Below are 6,000 nucleotides of genomic sequence, written 5' to 3'. Positions count from 1 at the left end.
ACGAACGACTGAAGAAGAGCCTCGGCTCGAAAAGTCTTGTATAAAATAAGTTTTATCTTCTAATACCATGCCGTTTTCTCTGAATTAAACATAATTTCTACTAATATTCACCATGGTAAATAATAAGTTTAATATATTACTAATTATTATTAATGTTATTTTCAATGTAAGCATAATTTAATAATAGCTAAAATAAAAATTTCTTGTTTAAAATACAATTTTATTACTCATTAAAATTATATTTTAATTATCAATAATTAAAGTTAGAATGCAGGTGGCGCTACTAACGGGCCCCTATTCCTAAGGCGCAAATAGCTCGAATTTTAAAGAAATAATTGAATTATTCAAAATTTTAAGACCTAAACATTTCATGTGTTTTATATTATTACAAATAATTAATAATATTTACAGAAAACTGAAATGAGAATGTAAATTAAAAGAAACCAAGATAAAATAATAGTTTCAACAATTCATAGATAGAGGACGCGTCGAGCGGCATAATATCCCTGGACCGCGGGATTGCAGTTCATAACGGTACCCCTTATATCGCTTTTGAGTTCTAACCTGTGTAGATAATTCATGGTATAGGATGAGTTGGAAGGGCAACACAACTGGTCCAGGTTGACCACATAAAATTTTACGTTAATAAAATTCTTATTTCAACATTAAACTTTTTATTACCATAGTAAAATATATTTATAAGAAATTAAATTTAACTGGAGATAATCTCATGGTATAAACAATTTCATTAACAAAATTGTGTTCACCATGAGATTCTCACTAGTTAAGTTTTCTATAAAACTTCTTACTTGTCTATCAATGCTATAAACTATAAAGTTAGTAGTTGCATCACAATTTTTGAATTCTTTGCGACCAATTGATTGAAGGAATAAGAGTGCATTTGAAACTGAGGCACTGAGCAATTTTGCTGCTAAGCTCACCTTCATTTTTTGGATTTGTTAATTAATCACATGTTTTGTTAATTTACTGGCAAATCTGACGCCTTCTTCTTCTTGAATATGGTGCAATATTCTTATGTATCTAAATGATATTTCCTAGTAAAATTAAGTAAAAAATAAATTCTGAAATTTAATTTCAAATCAAGTAGTGTCTTAGAAAAGAGTTTACCCGTTCTTCGTCTATGGTTTTGGCCTGTAGTAAATTGACGTGTTGTCAAACCTTGATTTAATCTCATCTTTTTATTTTATCGTTGTTTATCTATTTTGATAAACTAGTTTTTTATATATTGCCCAATTTGTATAAATACTCAATTATAAAGTGACATATGCACTCTCCCTTCAATGTAATCATCACGAACGGTCGCATCGTATAATAAATTATGTTTTGTTAAAATAGAAAACAGTTTCGTATTTAATTAGTATTAACTAGTATCAACGATACAACATAAATTTTCACCCTTCCTCTTATTCTTTGACATTTGAAATATTTTCATTCAATTCATAAATTTTTTCTGAGCACTTTTTATTATCTTTGCTTCTCAAAAAAATTAATGTGTAAAATGTGTTTAAAAGTGTTCATATAGTTTTTTTCTTTCAGTGGTGCATTACCTTAATGAAAAATTATTTCCAATTTTCCACAAATAGCAGTAATGGCAAATGTTTTGGGGTTTCCAAAACTAAAACAAGTTTCTTTTCCCAAGTTTTTTATATGAGTATGCCAAATTGAAAGGAGTTTGCTTAAACAAACCTAATAATTTCAAAATCGAAAAGGTATCGACTTCTCGTAAATCAACTTTATTAGATAGACATAGTAATATGTACAAGAAAAATACTTTTAACAAAACAAATATTCCTCTAGGGGAGCCCTCGGAGGAAAAGTGTTCATCACGGAGGCCGCGTTGCCTCGTTGTACGGCGATCGCTATTCTTTGTAGGAGGAAAGCAACTGAACGCGGCTCACCTGTAGCCTCACGAAGACGCCGACCTATGGCATGGGTCAGGGCTAAGCCTTCTCCCCTGAAAGATCCAAGAGTTTCAATGGCAACGGCCCGAAACATGTATCGGTTCTCCAAGCCGGAGTATTTGGCCTTCTTCCGGAATTCAGCCTGGGTAGCGGCCCAGAGAGGGGCTGAGGAGGAAGAGGCCAGATACGATGGAGCCAGGGGATCCGTACAAGTGAAATCCCATACTAGAGATTTCTCGCCAGACCAGGGAACCAAAGTCAACCCATCCGGGCATTTTCCGTCGTCCCGCGATAGAGCCGGAGGACGGAAGGAACGCCGGCTGTGACGAAAGCTCGCCTGAAAATGTCGTTGACAGCGGCATGGCGAGAGACATTATAAGGTAAGTCCAAATTAGTGATTAATTTAAAAAAATTCACTTTGTACCTTTTACAATGTTGAATGTTGAAAAAATAGGTTATTTTGAATATTTGGGGAACGTTGGTGTAAAGGTGTATCATTAAGAGACTCCCCCCCCCCCCGGTTACTCTTTGCGTTATCTGACACGGGCCTAAAATAACTGATGTTGTAATATTCCAGTAATTTTAGGATTTCACATAAAAAAATAGCTACCGAGCTAATTTTTGAAATGCACCTTTACGAAGTCTAAACACATAGTGTGAAAACTCCCACCCATTCGATTCTACGCACAATAGTTTATGGGGGAAACAGGAGCAGAGTAATGGTGTATCCCGAATATCTACATAAGTAATGTAATTACGACTATAAACCCAATTACGAGCATTGGGGCCTGGATATTTCCTACAAAAAACGTTTCTACGAACATTTTACATACGAGCAATCGTGGTGTCGTATTCGCGGTGTTAACGTTGTACCCGATACGCGTCTTACAATTTTGCGCCGGGCCACCTAGTTTATTTCCGTTCATTCGCCACGTGGCTAATATTGAGTCAACAGTGTCAAGGAGATTCCCGAAATAGGACAACGAAGACTGAAAATAAATGTAAATAATGTGACCACACAAAAACCGCACAGGCGAGATATATAAAAGTAATAAAATTAATCAATCGTTACACCTACACGCTTAACCCCAAGCTCATTAAATATACAGTGTTTTTTTGCTCGAAAAACTGAAATTTTTTAAAAACTATGTTTTCTAGAAAGTTGAAATTTGTACTGTACATTATACGTGCCGTGGGACACTTTCTACCAAAATTGTATCTAAATCGAAAAATATTTTCATGTTTTTTGAAAATTTAAGGTTAACCGCTAGGTTCTATAAGAAAATTGTCAATGAGAATATTGTAGAGCGTCACCGAAAACGTACAAATAGCGTTGGCGCTAAAAAATAGACGTCTTTTTCACTGAAAAAATACGACTTGAAAAAGTGACTTGCTAAAATAACTTTTTTTGAATTCCATTGGGAGAGTAGTGTAACTTTATGAAAGTCAGAAATTCGTAAATCTGGTGTTTAATGCAATAAACAGCGCTGTTAAATCCAGGAGACAATGGCAAAGAAGGTATTACACGATTTAATTTCGTAGGATGAAAAATGCGAATTTTTGAAAAAACAAACAGACATTTTATTTATCTACTTTCAAACCAAAATTGTGCGTTTCGAAAATACCACCTTCGGCTGCGATGCAGACTTGGGCGCGAACAATCATATTGTCGAAGGCGGCTTGAATCATTTACGGGGTAACTTCCCGGCAAGCGCTTACAATTCGTTGACGCAGCTCTTCAAGGGTCTCAACCGGAGTGGCGTACACCTTGTCCTTGACGAAGCCCCAAAGAAAGAAATCCAACTTAGTCAGATCGGGCGACCTTGCTGGCCAGTGTCGGGACTGTTTCTCCCTATCCATCGTTGTGGAAATTCGTTGTTTAGGTAATCCCTCACGGCTCTGTGGTAATGAGGCGGAGAAATCTAAATAACTATGGCCATTTAAATTATGCGGTAAGAATACTGGACCAATTAACCGGTTTCCATTAAGACCAATCCAAACATTCAAGTGCCTAAATAGAAATTGGTGACGGTGTTCATATCCCCAGTGTGGATTTGTCTTCCCAAACCTTATTATTTTGTTGATTGTAAGTGCCGTCTCTTGAAACGAGGATTCATCGGAGAATAGCATGTTGCGGAGGAATTGTGGGTCAGCGTGCACGGAATTTAGCAGCCTGCAGTTGCAAAAATCCAGCCGTTGTTGAGCGTCTCCATCTCGTAAACCGTGGTGAAGCGTTGTTCTGTAAGGATGGTACTTATGCCTATGTAAAATTTTCCAATTGCGAGTTTTACTGCAAGCCAAATTGCATTAAACACCAGATTAAGAAATTTCTGACTTTCATAAAGTTACACTACTCTCCCGATGGAATCCAAAAAAAGTTATTTTAGCAAGCCCAACTTGTCACTTTTTCAAGTCGTATTTTTTCAGTGAAAAAACGTCTATTTTTTTCGCGCCAACGCTATTTGTACATTTTCGGTGACGCTCTACAATTTTTTAGTTGACAATTTTCATATAGCACCTAGCGGTTAAAATATAAATTTTTAAAAAACGTGAAAATATTTTTCGATTTAGATGCAATTTTGGTAGAATGTGTTCCCCGGTACGTATAATGTACAGTACAAATTTCAACTTTCTAGAAAACATAGTTTTTGAAAAATATCACTTATTCGAGCAAAAAATACACCCTGTATAACCCCGCAATAACCACCTTTAACGAAAAAACCGTTGGAAAAACGTGTCATTGATCAATTAACGAATTTACCGCGTTCTAGTGGTTTAATATGGCAATGTAAACCAAGATTGTGACATCTTAAGTTAAATGCGTGAGAAGTAATTAATTATCCACCCCAAAAAACTTAACACAAAATATCCGTTACAATCAGATAAAACCAAGATGGTTCCCACTGAAATAAAATAATTGAAATGTAATTAATGCACCCAAAAACGTAGACAATTTTTTGCTATCCACATAATTAATTGTCTTTCAAAAAAATTTAAATATCTAACAAGACCTCTAGTTCCATTTGATTTTAACTCTATACACCTGTAGATTATAGATTGTATAAAAACTAGTGGAAAAATAACAAACTATTATCATTAGTTTATAATAAGGTCCCTCTAAGTCTGAATCGCCAATAAGCTCCCGTGTGGACTGCATTGGTCTCATATCATCATTCTTGAATTTTAAAATTCTCGCGCCTACGATGCGAGTGCCATCTTTATAGCTATAAAAAATAACCGGAAGTTTGGAGGAGTAGTAATGGCTGCCGAATAGCGGGTTCAATGATTTCCACTTTGTTCTATTTTCTTTGAAAATGTATCGAAATTTAAATGTACCTCAAGTTGTTCATTGTAAGAAGAAATCAGTAACAACTCAATGTGATCTATACCTCCAAGAAAAAGCTCAGTTACAAGTAAAAAGCAAAAGTGATTGCAACTTCGAAAATCCTATTAAGCCTTGTATCAAGTTTAATAACAAAAAGTCAAAACTTTGCCAAACCATTTTTGACAAAGCCAATGCTTCAACGCAGTGCTATTTAAGTTGTAATTTAGAGGGAGGAAGTGAAGTGTCGAAAGATATACAGAAAGTGTTATCAACTTTGAGCAAACCGAAAAATGGATTGCAGCGTAATCAGTGGACCCAATGCCTTGCTGTTCATGATATTAGCCAGCAATCGCAGCGTAATCAATGGACCCAATGCCCTGCAGTTCGTGATATTAGCCCACAAGGAAATAATGCAAGTTTAGGTAGTGTAAAACCTTCAACAAAGCAGTTCTTGAACCAGGTTTTAAAGGTCATTGACACTAAACTATTTGCTGATTTAAAAATTCAAGTAAAAAAGGACTACAACAAAAACCTATTTATTCGAATAATTAGAAAGGATACTATTGGCCTTCTAGGTTTATCTTTGGATCCCTTAACGGTAATTTTAAATCGCGATGGGTTGTTAATTTTATCTGTGTTGTTTAAACCTGAGGAGGTATATCAAACCTACAAAAATGGTGTGTTAAATGAAAGTGTTTTTAAATCTATATTAACTAAGGTGTCGTGTATTGGAAGTTATATATTTTGTCCTGA

This window comes from Leiobunum rupestre, chromosome 9 (genome assembly GCF_980474605.1).
Source record: "Leiobunum rupestre chromosome 9, qqLeiRupe1.1.hap1, whole genome shotgun sequence".
In the NCBI taxonomy this organism is placed as follows: Eukaryota; Metazoa; Arthropoda; class Arachnida; order Opiliones; family Sclerosomatidae; genus Leiobunum; species Leiobunum rupestre.
The sequence above is the reverse complement of the archived record's forward strand: the minus strand, read 5'-3'. Positions refer to the sequence as shown.